We start from the raw sequence: 15,658 nt of genomic DNA on the forward strand, positions 1-15,658 counted from the left end.
ACAGAAACCAGCCTCCCCTCCATGGACTCCATGGATATGGTCTATATCTCTCACTGCCTCGGTAAAGCAGCCAGTATAATCAAAGACCCCACCTATCCTGGACATTCTCTCTTCTCTCCTCTCCCATTGGGCAGAAGATACAAAAGCCTGAAAGCACATACCACCAGGCTCAAGGACAGTTTCTATCCTGCTGTTATAAGACTATTGAATGGTTCCCTTGTACGATGAGATGGACTCTTGACCTCACAATCAACCTCGCTATGACCTTATACCTTATTGTCTACCTGCACTGCACCTTCTCTGTAACTGTAACACTTTATTCTGCATTCTGTTATTGTTTTACCTTGTACTACCTCAATGTACCATGTAATGAATTGATCTGTATGAACGGTATGCAAGAAAAGGTTTTCACTGTACCTTGGTACATATAACAATAATCAACCAATTTATGTAGCTACTCTGACAGTACCTCTCAAACCGGTGTGTCTACCACCAAATTGGACAGGGCAGCAGGCATGGGGTAAACACTATCACATGCATATTGTGCACCAACCTGACTTGAAAATGTCACACCATTCTTTCATCATCACTGGGTCTAGATCCTGAAACTCTCCTCCAACAGCATAATGGTTGTACCTTCACCAGAAGTACTGCAATAGTTCAAGAAAATGGCTCACTAATGACTCCACAAGGACAATAAATGCTGGCCTTGCTAGTGAAGCCAAGTGCAAAGAAATATATAACTAAAGGAATTCCAAGACTAAGCATTGTCATTCACCTTAAAAGACAGAGGGATTACAATTCATGATAACATATACAGTCAAGGATTTTTGTTCCCTATAGTATATTCGGGTTCTACTAACAAAGCAAGAAATAAAGATCTGTACATACAGTAAATAGTGGCTTTTGGGTAACTTTCAGGAAATCCCAAAGACTGGAGTCTCAATCCCACCTCACATTTCCCTCAAAGTAGCAGAGGTGCTGATGAGATTGCCATCCATATCTTTCATCTGGAAAGGGATGCAGTGGTCCTTGTTGAAGTTCAGCTCAAGCAGTTGTGTAGCACAGGTCTCTGCGGTCTACAGGCTGTTTTCAGGGCTGTATATTGAGAATAGCACTGACTGCTGCTGAAAGATTATCACCTTGGTGAAAGCTGCAACCAAATGCTGCAGACTAGCTCATTCCAAGAAGCAGGGATATGTGCTGAGGAACGCACTGCCACAAAAACCATAGTTTGGGGTCCTGCAGCCACTGGTCACTGAGGGGCTTGGTCGTGTGTAATAGCCTTTCAAACTTATTACTATTTGGGAATGAAAAATTGATACTGTGTTGAACTAATATAAATATTGTAAACTAATATCATAACATGTTTGGTAATGCATACTTAAACAATTTTATGAATGAAGTATCTTTCTGTAAAACAATTAGGAAGTAATAAAAAAGGTCAACATTTTCAAAATTGATGGAAAGGTGGTCATTGTTATCACAGCATTGTATATTGAGCATTCAAAAAGTGTGAGGAGGCTGAGATCAGAACAAGTTTCAGAATTTGGAGTAGCTAATAGCAACCAGGACAGAGATAGAAAACCATCAAATATAGATGCTCAAAGCAACTTAGATTATTCAGGATTTTGCTGGCAAACACAAGACAAATAGAGGAATCATAATCTCGAACATCTACACCGCTACATGCAGAATTGATAATGAGCTGTAAAGATAGATGGCACCGGGTGGCGATAGCAGCTGGCATAGTAGAGAACTAGCAAAGCCTAATGGTGTCTGGAGGATTCCACAAGTTCAAAAGTTATTTAGGAGATTAAGGGAGAGAAAACTTGGCCACTGCTTCCTTCTGCAGCTGTTTTTCCTTTTCAGATTTTGGAGCCGCAAACCCCATAAAGTTGTACAGACAGTGCTAAATGCAGGCTTTCTAGAAATGGGGAGAATGGGAGAACATGTTTAGGCATACGAAGAAAGAACACGTCTATAAATGTTCAACTCTCCCATGGAGGGCATTGCTTCAGTATGTTTTTAAGATTCCTGGTATGAGAGAAAGGTTAAAGTTATGACTGAAAGAAAATAGAATATGCAGAATGATATGAAATTAATATCCAAAGTGTTACTATCAGGCTTTTCATTACATACTATTGTTGTACAAGAGTTCCATAAGAACACTGGGTTAGACACTTCAGGTGTAACAAAAGGATTTTTGTCTTGCACTGTACTGCTGCTGCAAAACAACAAAGTTCACGACATATGTCAGTGATAATAAACCTGATTCTGATTCTAGAAAAAGTGAAAAAGAAACTATTGCAAATGTTCTACTTGCCCTGAGAAAGAAATAGGTAAGTATTTTCAACATTTTTGGCTTTAATTTAAAAAAGTTAAAGCTGGCTAGATTGTGTTTTGTTTCTATATTAAAATACAAATTAGATAAAAGATATAAAAACTGTCTTAAAAGCAAGTGTCTGTGTTATGTTTGTTTTGGATTGAGCATCAAACTCTGTTCCATTCCTTGAGTGAAAAATGAATGGATTCAAACCATTGCTGGCACATCCTTGATGTTGAAATCATTGAGCTTTTCAACCATTGTCTTTTTTTTTACTAGCACATGCTGCTTAAGTTTGCTAAGTTTATCTAAATATGTACAGATATATTTTTGAGAAACGAGTCATTCTTTTGCCTTTGAACTGGTTTAAACTGTGTGAATATTTCTTGGGCATGTAACTGGGAATGTGGTACTTCTGAGTTCATAACTCATTACAGGGATTGATATTTCTAAGTGTCATAGAAGTAAGAAAATATGATTATTGAGGATGTTCATTTTAATTTAATTTTATGGATTAAGAATTGGGGAAAAACTAAATTAGCAGTTAAGCTGATTTTAAAATGCAGATTTCATTTCGATTACGCTTACTTTTGAACTGTGTAAAGAAAAGCATTAACAAAGTTTTCTGTCCTAAAAAATATTGTTGCTTTATGTTGCTAAAAATAAAAATATGTGGTCTTATTTTAAATCAACCAATGATGAAACACTGCTGTCACAAGTCTGAAGCTTCTTCCCTCCTCCCTTAAGATTTTGACAAGGAAGGAATCAGCAATTGCATATTGGTTTGAAAGGCAAGAATATAACTAATCGCTGAAGGAACAAAGAAAGAGAAAATTATTTTATTCTTGTTGTTAGAAATTACAGGATTTCTTTTGTTTTCAATTAAATATCTTTAAAACATTTGTGTGAATGTTTCCAAGTATAAGGTTTTATGTCACAATGAAAGCTGATCTTCACTTCAGTTTTATTCAGCATTTATAAAATCACTTGAAGAAAAAGATAACACAATGCTTTAAATTTCTCATTCAGATCTGAATGAACCCACAATTACCCCCTGTTAGTTGCCTGCTCTCTCGCACAATCTTCTGCTGATTCCACCTCATTCAGCAGAGGCATGGCTGCAATTGGCCACTGGAGTAGCTTTTTGAGCCAATTGAATTTATAAACAGGTTATGGAAATCTGTAAAAGTAATAGGGTTGTCATAGTGGGTGACTGGGACTTCCTTAGTGCAAGAAGCTTATACGGGGCAGAATTTGTTAGGTACATTCAAGGGGATTTCTTTAAACAGTACGTAGATCATCCAACTAGAGAAGGGGCCATACTAGACCTTGTATTGGGAACTGAGCTTGGCCTGGTGATTGGGGTTTCAGTGGGAGAGCATTTTAGGAACATTGATCACAACTCAAGTTTTAAGATAGTTATGAATAAGGATAAGTCTGGACCTCAGGAGGAAAGATGTAAAAGCTTGGTGGATTGGTGGAAGGAGGCAGAAGGTGGTAGTGGAGGGTTGTTTTTCAGATTTGAGGCCTGTGACCAATGGTGTGCCGCAGGGACTGGTGCTAGGTCTACTGCTGTTTGTTATCTATATTAACAATTTGGATGACAATATTGTTAATGTGGTTAGTAAGGTTGCTGATGACACCAAAATTGCTGGTTTAGTGGACCATGAAGAGGGTTATCTAAGTTTACTTGGGGGATCTGGACCAACTTGCAAAGTGGACCAGAAAATGGTCAATGGAATTTAACTCAGACAAATGTGAGGTGTTTACTTTGGGAAGTTAAACCAGGGCAGTACTTACACCATAAATAGTAGGGCCTTGGAAAATGTAGAACAGAGGGACCCAGGGGTACAGGTACATAGTTCCCCGAAAGTGGAGTCACAGTTAGACAGGGTGGTCAAGAAGGCAGTTGGTACACTTTCCTTCATTGGTCAGGACTTTGCGTACAAGAGATCGGACATCATGTTACAGCTGTACAGGACATTGGTGATACCGCACTTGGAATATTGTGTGCAGTTCTGGTTACCTGGGTACAGGAAAGATGTCATTAAACTGGAAAGGATGCAGAAAAGATTCATGAGGATGTTACTGGGACTGGAGGGCTTGAGCTATAAGTACAGAACAGATACATAGGGACTTCATTCCCTGGACCATAGGAGGCTGACGGGTGACCTTAAAGAGGTTCATAAAATCTTGAGGGGAATAGATAAGGCAAATGGTCACAGTCTTATTCCCAGGATAGGGCAGGCAAAAACTAAAGGGCACAGGATTAAAGTGAGAGGGGAAAGGTTTCAAAGGGATTCTGAGGGGTAACTTTTTCATACAGAGGGTGGTAGGTATATGGAACGAGCTACCAGAAGAAGTGGTAGAGGCAGGTAAAATTGCAACGTTTAAAAGGTATTTAGACAGGTACATGGATAGGAAAGACTTAGAGGGATGTGGGCTAAATGCGGTGAAATGGGACGAGCTCAAGCAGGTAACTTGGTCGGCATGGACGAGTTGGGCCGAAGGGCCTGTTTCCATGTTGTATAATGCAATGACTATGAAAGTGCTAAGTTGGGAGAAGACAAGTTACAGCATTATGAGACAGGAGTTAGGGAGAGTAGATTGGGAACAGCTGTTGTTGGGCAAGTTCACATCTGACATTTGGGAGTCATTTAAAGACCAGCTGATCAAAATTCCAGACTGGCATGTTGCAGTAAAGAGAAAAGACAAGGAAGGCGGGAACCTTGGATGACAAGAGGTGTTGTAAATTTAGTCAAAAAGAAAAAGAAAGCATATATAAGGTTTAGAAAGCTGAAATCAGACAGGTCCCTTCAGGAATATAGAAAAAAACAGGAAAGGACTCAAGCAGGGAATTAGCAGGGCCAAAAAGGGCCATGAAATGTCCTTGGAAAGAAGGATTAAGGAAAATCCAAAGGCATTTTATACGTACAGTAAAAACAAGTGGGTAACTAGGGAGAGAGTTGGACCACTCAAGGATAGAGGGAATTTATGCCTGGAACCAGAGGATGTGGACGAGGTACTATATGAGCACATCATGTTGTTATTCACCAAGATGAACGATGTGGAGATAGCGAGATCAGTGTGGGGTGTGCTAATAATCAAGGGCATGTTGAGATAAAGAAGGAGGTGGTGTGTCTCTTGAAAAACATTAAGGTTGAGGTTCCCAGGGCCTGATGGGCTCCATCCCAGGTTATTGAGAGAGGGAAAAGAGGAGATTTCTGGGGCCGTGACAAAAATCAGGGCTGTGTGTTTAGCCTCTGTTCTATTCTTTCTATACCTATGACTGTGTGGCTAAGCATAGATCCAACACCATCTACAAATTCGCCAATAACACCTCTGTGGTTGGCAGAATCACAGATGGTGACGAGATGACATACAGAGTGAGTTAGGTCAGCTGGTTGAGTGGTGTTGTAACAACAACCTTGTGTTTAATGTCAGCAAAACCAAGGAAATGATTGTGGACTTTAGGAAGGGGAAGTCAGGAGAACAAGCAACAGTCCTCGTTGAAGCGTCTGTGGTGGAAAGGGTGAACAACTTCAAGTTCCTCGGTGTCAACATCTTGGAGGATCTACCCTGGGCCCAGCACATAGATACAACCATGAAGAAGCCACGCCAGCATCTCTACTTCCTTCGAACTTTAAGGAGATTCAGCATGTCATCGAAGACTCTGACAAACTTCTACAGATGTACAGTGGAAAGCATTCTGACTGGTTGCATCATGGCCTGGTATGGAAACTCCAATGCACGGGAATGTAAGAGGCTACAGAGAGTAGTGGACTCAGCCAGTTCCATCATGAGTACAGCTCTCCCCAACATCGAGGACATCTATGAGAGGCGATGTCTCAGGAAGGTGACATCCATCATTAAGAACACCCACCATCCAGGTCAAGCACTCTTCTTGATGCTGTCATCAGGCAGGAGGTACAGGAGCCCGAAGACCCACACCTCAAGGTTCAATAACAGTTTCTTCCCCACTGCCATCAGGTTCTTGAACTGATCTGAAAAACCCTAATTCTACCTCGGACTATATTTTGCTTTTCTCTCTCTCAGCTTGTACTAATGTTGTTATGTTTATTTTGTTTATATTGTTGTGTAAGTTATGTATAATTTATGTTAATTTAAGTTTATGCTAACTTATGTTTGTCGTGTTTATAATGTACTGTGCTGCTGCTGCAAAAAGCTAATTTTCATGGCATTTGTATCCTAGAAAAGCATGCCTCTGATAATAAACTTGAACTCTTATGAACAAAGGATCACGTTCTCCCTCCCCCACAGCTCCCATTAATCCATCAACCAGTCTACCTCATTTTCAGCTTATTCCCTGAGGAAACCCTGACTTCATTTTATCAGACATACTCTCTTTGTCCTATCCATCCTTCCCACCCTCCCTGGAGCTTGAGATTGACTTGTTTTCTTTCCTTCCCAGTTCCAATGAACGGAATTCAACCTGAAATGTTAACTGTTTCTCTTTCCATAGATGCTACCCAACTTGGAAAGTGTTTCCAGCATTTTTTTGTTTTATTTAAATGGGTTAGCAGAACCTGTTTTTCCTGTGAGCACGGTAGTGTAGCAGTTAGCGTAATGCTATTACAGCACCATTGACCCGGATTCAATTCCGGCCGCTGTCTGTAAGGAGTTATTACGTTCTCCCTGTGTCTGCGTGGGTTTCCTCCGGGTGCTCTGGTTTCCTCCCACATTCCAAAGACGTACGGGTTAGGAAGTTGTGGGCATGCTATGTTGGTGCTGGAAGCGTGGTGACACTTGTGGGCTGCCCCCAGAACACTCTACGCAAAAGATGCATTTCACTGTGTGCTTCGATGTACATGTGACTAATCTTATCTTAAATTAAAACTGTCATTTTTTCAGACCAGTGAGGTTGAAAATCTCACTGAAGATGAATTTTACATGTTGATCTACTGACATTATTTTATGGCAGAAAAAATTGCTGGGGGACAAAAAAATTCCACTGAATAATGAGGAGATGAATTTCCCAATTTTCTGGTTTTTAAGGCACTCAGAAATATATGCAAAATTGCTCTGCTCTGGATTACCCCAACAAAGACTGCTTTATTCTACAACAAATGCAATCCATATTGTAAATATAAGATACTTTAAGATATTTATTTATTAGTCACATGTACATTGAAATACACAGTGAAATGCGTCTTTTTGCATTACTGAGAATGTTTTGGGGGCAGCCCACAACTGTTGCCACTCTTCCAGCGTCAACATAGCGTGTCCACAGCTCCTTTGGAATGTGGGAGGAAAGCGGAGCACCCGGAGGAAACCCACGCAGTCACGGGGAGAACGTACAAACTCCTTACAGACAGTGGCGGGAATTGAACCCGGGTCGCTGGCGCATTATGCTAACTACTATTCCTAAAGAGGTCTACAATTTTCTGTCGCATGCTGAATTTCTGCTATTTTCTGCAAAATTTGCATATTACACATGAAACCAGCTATTTTGTATAACAAACACTAGGGGCTGATCTCTTTAGCACTTAAAAGGACTGACAATCTCATGAAGAGGTATCCAAACTTGTCTAAATGTTTATCCACTTCTAGCTGCCGGAGTAACTCCAACTGCATACAATGGCATGGAACAACAGAGGCAGTAGCAAAGGACAATGAAGAACCAGCTTCATTGGCCCCAAGAATGCCAGTTATTTGAGGCATATGGGGGGAAGACCATTCCTTCCAGCGCTAATCTTATAGCCAGTGACAGTGGCCATTTCCAACATTGTCCCTCCCAATCATCATCTGTGCGTTAGACACAAGGATCATTTGTGGGTTGTCTGAAAGGGATATAAGTGCCTTGAATAAAAAGAAAGCAACATGCTAAAGCTGTGAAATTCAGGCCAGAGGTATTGCTAAAGGTTGAAACCAACAGAAGAATAGTGAAAATGTCCAGCAGAACAGTTTATGTCTGTGGAGAATGAAAAGCATCCAGCATCTGCCACTTTTGAATGTTTCTACATTAAGAGCAAGGTCTCTACTTCTGTATTCAAATCCTCTCGCAACATATGCTTTGCTCTCTTACTTTCTTCCTGAACCTGCAAATGATTGTTCAGTGCACAAGGACATCCAGGTCCTCCTGAACATCTTTCTATCTCCTACTATTTGAAATATACATCACCTTTCTATTCTTTTTCTACCAAAGTGGATGACCTCACATTTTTCTATATCATATTCTATTTGTTATGTTATCGCCTCTTTACCATAATGGAAACAATCAGGCTCCCACAAATTACGTTGTCCTAAGTGCATTCTCAACAGTGGAGCGGAGATGTGGGGAGTGGCTTACGTACGTTAGCTATGTGCATAAGGTCTGAAAGTGTCAGCTTCCTTGTATTCATGGTCAAGATGGTAACAAACAACTGGTGGAAGTTGATCAGAAGAATCTCAGCGGGGTGGTGGATAGAAAAGTTTCTTTCTGTCTGATTTTTTTTGGAGTCAAGCTACTTCTGACACTAGGAATGGGAAAGGAAGGCAAGGTGTAAAAAGGACTGGGGTATTAGTCGTTTCCAATCTGTTGTAGATACAAGGAGGGGGCAGGGAACTTGCACCTTCTCTTGTGCTCAAGCTCTGATTGAATCCCTCTTAAACACTTGATTGTGTTGCAGTTGTATGACTTGTGCCACCTCCACTGTAATTCAACGTTCTATACATACACATCGTGTGCCTCATGTGGGGGTATGAAACCTTTGAACATGCTTCTATCCAATTGTGTCTATTTGCATGATTTATTCAGGACCAGAGTGTTGACTAATATCTCATTCTGCTCAATGCCTGACACTATATCCTGAAATAGCACAACTTAATCATTTGTTTCAATGCCAGCCAAAATCCCTGCCTCCATGAGTCAGAATTACTTTGATAATATCTTTAAATCAACAGAATTTGAATTTGTGAATTTGATGGAGTGGGTGAGTCATTAAGTGCATTCTAGTTGATGTTGAGGTTCCAGAATAAGATCCTTCTATGATTTCCTTTGCTACTCTCCTTCTTAGCTGTCTTCAGTTAAAGGTGTGGACTCTCCAGGGGAAGTAGCCAATCTGTAGCAGCCAATCTTTCTGTACGGCAAATGAAACCAAATGGACTGCTTGACTGTTGAGAGCTTTGAAAACCAATCAATACATAAACATTTTTCATCACAACAGTCATCTGGTGGTAAAGAAGAATGGGAATGCTAGCCAGATTCCCCATTTCTTCACTTCAAGGGAAAGCAGACAACAACAACAGTGCAGTTCGACAGTCAGAGAACTATGATCTTTGAGTCTCATTATTTAAATAGAGTAATGACATGCAGGGCCATAGCTCATTGGATCATTGTGTCTCAGTAGAAAGTCATTCAATCTATTAAGTCTTTGTTGGCTTATTGTACACCAGTCTATTCCCTCACTCTTTCCTTGTATCCTAATATATTGTTTACGATCAAGTGCATTTGGGAGAACCTATTTGATTCTGTTTCCACTACTCCTTCAAATAGTGAGTTCCAGATTATAACCACTCTCTGTGTAAAAAAGGGTTTTCTCCACCACACCTCCCACCTTTTGTCCCTCACTTTAATTCTGTATCCCTGACCCTTGAATTATTCTGTAACTGGATTGGCTATTTACCCAAATATAAATTCTATTACCTTTTACATCTCTATCAAATTTCGTCCGACCTTCTTTGCTCCAAAACGAGCCTCTCCAGCTTCTTCAATATAACCTTGCAGCCAAAATCCCTGACCCCTGAAACATTCTACGACCTTCATATGCTTCCTAAACTGTAGTGACCAGAAATGGATGCAATGCTTAAGTTGTGGTCTAACAGTATTTTATAAAGTTTTATAAAAGTTCAATAAAACTTCATCAAAGAAGTCAATGGGCATCAAGGGGGAAACACTGCAATGGTTGAAGACATATCTCACACGAAGGAAGATGGTTGTGGTTGTTGGAGGTCAATCATTCCAGCTAGGACATCACTGCAGGAGTTCCTCAGGGTAGTGTCCTAGACCCAACTATCTTCAGCTGCGTCATCAATGACCTTCCTACCATCATATAGTCAAAAGTAGGGATGCCTGCTGATGATTGCACAATATTTAATTCTATTTCCATCTCCTCAGAAAATGTAGCAGACCTGAGGCAACATTCAACCATGAGTTGTTAAGTTAAAGTACCAGTCAGGGACCATCTCTGACAAGAGAGAAGATAACCACCTACTCCTGACTTTCGACAGCATTGTCATCACTGAGTACTCCAACACCAATATCCCGTGGGTGACCATTGACCAGACACACAACAGGACCAACCAAATAAATACCATGGCTGAGTATTTCATCCCTTAATATCCAAAGGCACAAGTCAGGAGCATGATGGAATACCCCCACTGGCCTGGAGGAGAAGTGCAGCTCCAATAACTCTCATAAAGGTCAAACATCATCCAGGATAAAGCAGCCCATTTAATTGGTACACCATCCACTTCCCTAATCCTTCGTTCCTCACACCACCATAACACAGCAGCTGTAGAGCGTACCATTTATAGAATTTACTGCAGCTACTTGCTTAGGCTACTCTGACAGCTCCATCCAACATAGCCCTTCCCTCATTCCCCAATCTCAACCACAGGGAAAGACAAAGACAATAGGTGGATAGGAACACTACCACCTGTAGGATCTCCTTTAACTCATATACTTTCCTGACTTGGAAATAAGCATATTGCTGGTCCTCAGCTATGTATATCTCTTCTGCTGTTTACTTGCTTACATTTTCAATTTACATTTTCTAATTTACAGTTCACTGTTATGGTCTACTAGTTTTTCATCTGAATTTGAGGAGGGTGCTCCTGGTCCCTTCTGAATGAAGGCGCCAAAGACTTTAGTGTAACTGAAGAAGGCTCTGTATAGTGAATTTTTTTGGATATCATATCCACTGTATCTCCAGATGGAAAGAATCCACATTGTGATTCCTGGAGTAGCTCCACAGACATTGGTTGGAGGTGGCTGAAGAGGACCCTGGCAATGGCTATCCCTGTGGCAGATAGCAAGCCAACCCTGCTGTAGTTACACACATTTTTATGCACAGGAACAGGTTTTTCAGCCCACAATGTGGTGCCAAACTACTTAAACTAATGATGCCTAATTAAACGAATCTCTTCTGCCTGCACATGGTTCATATCCTTCCATTCTCTGCATATTCATGTGTCTATCCAAAAGCCTTTTAAATGCCTCTATTGTATCTGCCTCCACCACCACCCTTGACAACACATTCCAGGCATCCACCAGTCTCTGTGTAAAAACCTTGCCCCGCAGTGCATTTGCCCCGATGATATTGGAAGGCCATGCACTGGGGGCACACAGATGCTCTGTGTAAGTGGTGGTGAGAGTGCACTATTTCACAAACTTCCACCCATCTGTCCCATCATTCTCCCTCACATGTGGAAGAGTCTATCATCCCACATTGGTTTTGTTAGCCACCTCAAAATCCATAAAAGGAGTGAAGGCCAGGCATCCTCAATCCCAAGGGACTGCCTAAGAAGAAGAGTTTTTCAACATTAGCTTCAGTTTGATTCTTCTCAAATTTGTTCAAACCACCCCACGGCATAGCAAACCTCTCCAGGAAGATATCTGTCCCAGTTTTATTGAGATGCAATCTGTCTGTCCTGTACAGATTAACCTCCCCCAGGACTGGTCTCAATGTCCCAGGAATCTAAAGCTCTCCACCGTGCACAATATCTTCAGCCTTTATTTGTACAATCCTCCAATTATTATATTCTCTGGTGGGTAGCATAGATTGTAAACTGGAGACTACTATCTTTGAGGCTCTTCTTCTTAATCTCTATCCTAACTCCTTAAATATGCCAGCAGGTCCTCATCCCATTTTCTACTTGCACCTTTGGTACTAATGTGGACCTTGCCTTGGCCTCTGGCTGTCCATTCTTTCCTCCCTGAATCTTCTATGTTCAATAATATCTTTAACCCTGGCACCAGGGAGGCACCTACCATCCTAGAATTATGTCTGCAACCACAGAAATATCCACCTGCTGCCCTAATTATAGAGTCCCTTGTAACGATTGCTCTCCTGAACCTTCCCCCCTCTCTCTCTACAGTTGAGCTACTGTGGTCTTGCCTGTCCTCACTCAGGAAAATCTCCACCTAATCAGTATTCTGAACCCAGGATAGGTCCTCCCCAGGTTATAGCAGGGTTCCGTTCCTGTGAACTGTTTGTGATCCAGACAGTTCGCAAGTTGAAATGCAGCCTCAAACTGAGTTCCCAGGCAGCAGAAGGTGTCACCCAGCAAATCCATATTGCCAGTCTCCCAGAAGCTCGTTCGTATGTTTGTAGGTTGGAGGAACAACACCTCATATTCTGCCTTGGGAGTCTCCAACCTGACGGCCTCAACATCGATTTCTCTAACTTCCAGTAACCCCAGCCCTTCTTTCTTTTTCTTCCCCTCCACTCCTTTGTCTTCCTTTATTCCTGTGACTCCCTTCCCCCGCCATGATGATCTGCCCGTCTCCTCTCCTCCCCTCCTCCATCCTTTATTCCATAGTCCACTGCCCTGTCCTACTGGATTCCTTCTTCTTCAGCCCTTTGCCTCCTCTAACTATCACCTCTCAGCTTATTACATCTTCTCTCCTCCTCCCCCACCCACCTACCTACCCCTCTCACCAGGACTTGTCTATCACCTGAACTCACCTATCCCCTGCCTGTGTATGCTCCTCCCCCTCCCCTCACCTTCGTATTCTGGCTTCTGCCCTCTTCCTTTCCAGTCCTAATGAAGGGTCTCGGCCAGAAATGTTGACTGTTTTATTTCCCTCCATAGATGCTACCTGACCTGCTGAGTTCCTCCAGCACTCTGTGTGTATTGCTTCAGATTCCAGCATCTGCAGAATGTCTTGTGTCTTCATATGTGCAGGCTGTACATAAGTTGGCTGTAACCTGGGGAGGACCTGTATAGGCCCAAGGGAAAGTTGTTCTCAGAGCTTCTCTGAATTACATGCCTGCACATTTTTGCCTTTCTGGTAGTTAGCCATTCATTCTTGCTTTAGTAAAAGGCAAAAAATTTACATGATCTGAAGAGAAACCAGAGCGTACTAGTTGTGAGGTGACCTACAAGGAAAGCAAGGGGAATGGGAGAGAACAAGATAACAGTGTTGAGAGCAAGCCCTTACTGAATGATGGAGAAGGTTCAAGGAGTCAATAGCCTACTGCTCCTTTTTGTTATGTTCCTATGTTTCTGAAATGTGCTATCCACAAAACACTCAGTCCTATTAATGGAATATGGTGAAGTTAGCATTTGCTCAATCTACCAAACCTGGAACTTGAGGTTCTCCAGTTAACAACACTTTCTGCGCTGTGATTGTCTAGGACAAGGGAACCAGCCTGAAGTTCCAACATGATACAGGATATGTATCCCACAGGTCTGAAGTGCCCTACTATGTCTCTATTTATGAGCAAAAATGTGCAGGCACGCAATTCAGAGAACCCCTGAGAACAACTTTCCCTTTGACCTTTGCAGGTCCTTCCCACGTTACAATAAATATTCAGAATAAAATTAAAGAATCCTAAAGTGTATAATTTCTGGAGAAGGAGGTTACTGCAATGTATAGCCTCTATGAGCCAGGACAACACCGGGTATAGCTAATAGTAGAAGCAGGGGCTGTAAGTTAATAGAGCAAAAACATAAAATTACTATGGAGAAGAACCTAGTTACTTAGCGATTGAATGAGGTTCAAAATAGCGCCAGAGATTCAGGTTCAATCCTGACCTCGGGTGTTGCCTATGTGGAGTTTACACATTCTTCCTGTGACTGCATGGGTTTTCTCCAGGTGCTCTGGTTTCTTCCCATATCCCAAAGACGTGTTGGTAGGATAATTGGCCACTGTAAAGTGCCCTCAGTGTGTAGGTGAGGGGTAGAATTTGGAGGGAGTTGATCTGAACGAGTGGAGAATAAAAATGGGATTAATGTAGGATTCGTGCAATGTACGATGGTTGATGGTTGGCATAGACTCTGTGGGCTGAAGGGCCTGTTTCTGTGTTGTATCTCTCTATGACTTTATGACTCTGATGAAAGAACTGGGGACTACTGTAAAGGGCTTTCATGGGAATGATTGATTACTGGAAGGATGGGCTTTGATGGAAGTATTAGAGTACTTGAGGGAAGGGCTTTAATGGGACTGCTAAGGTAGCAGAGGATAGTGAGTGGTGTCGCAATAACAACCTTGCACTCAACGTCAGCAAGACCAAGGAATTGATTGTGGCCTTCAGGAAGGGGAAGTCAGGAAAACACACACCAGTCCTCAATGAGGGGTCAGTGGTGGAAAGGGTGAGCAGTTTCAAGTTCCTGGGCATCAACATCTTGGAGGATCTATCCTGGGCCCAACACATTGATGCAATCACGAAGAAGGCACGTCAGCAGTTCTACTTCATTAGGAATTTGAGAAGATTTGTTATGTCACCAAAGATTCTTGCAAATTTCTATAGATGGAGAACATTCTGACTGGTTGAATCACAGCCTGGTTTGGAGGCTCCAATGCACAGGATCGCGAGAGGGTGAAGAGGGTTGTAGACTCAGCCAGCTCCATCATGGGCACAACCCTCCCTACCATCAAGGACATCTTCAAGAGGCAGTGCCTCAGTAAGGCAGCATCCATCACTAAGGACCCTTCCCACCCGGGACATACCCTCTTCTCATTACTATGATCGGGGAAGAGGTACAGGAACCTGAAGACCCACACTCAATGATTTAGGAACAGCTTCTTTCCCTCTGCCATCAGACTTCTGAATGGTCTATGAACCCATGAACACTATTTCATTATTCCTTTTTTTGCACTAGTTATTTATTTTGTAATTTATAGTAATTTTATGTCTTTGCACTGTACTGTTCCTGCAAAACAACAAATTTCATGACATATGTCAGTGATAATAAACCTGATTCTGATTCTGAGAAGAGCTTGATGAGATATGGCAATGAAGGTATGGGCTTTCATAAGAGGATTAGGGTATCTGAGGAAAGGGCTTCAATGGGAGAGTACTAAAGAGATGAGGCTTTGTGGGCTATCTGGTCTATACTCTTCTATAACTTGTCATGTGTTATTCCATACTGGAGTAATACTGAAACATATAAGCCATATGCAATCAGCAGGAAGTGAATTGTTCCAATTCACATAGTGTACAGAAAATCATGTCTTGGCACTGTTAAGAACTGTTCTTTTTCAGTACCTTTACTGTTAACCAATCTGGCCTTCAGCAGAGTTCAGGCATACTGGCTGAGCTTTAATCCTTGCTCACAAGCCAGTCAATCCTGTAAACACTCAATCCAATTTATGACAGTACTGTA

At 41.8% G+C, this 15,658-nt stretch overlaps 1 protein-coding gene across 5 annotated transcripts in view; it reads right to left on the minus strand.

Annotated features, from left to right (window-relative positions):
• Nucleotides 1-15,658, minus strand: part of shank3a (SH3 and multiple ankyrin repeat domains 3a) — an 813,035-nt gene that overhangs the window by 80,786 nt on the left and 716,591 nt on the right. The window lies entirely within an intron of this gene.

This window comes from Pristis pectinata, chromosome 19, assembly GCF_009764475.1.
Source record: "Pristis pectinata isolate sPriPec2 chromosome 19, sPriPec2.1.pri, whole genome shotgun sequence".
Classification (NCBI taxonomy): Eukaryota; Metazoa; Chordata; class Chondrichthyes; order Rhinopristiformes; family Pristidae; genus Pristis; species Pristis pectinata.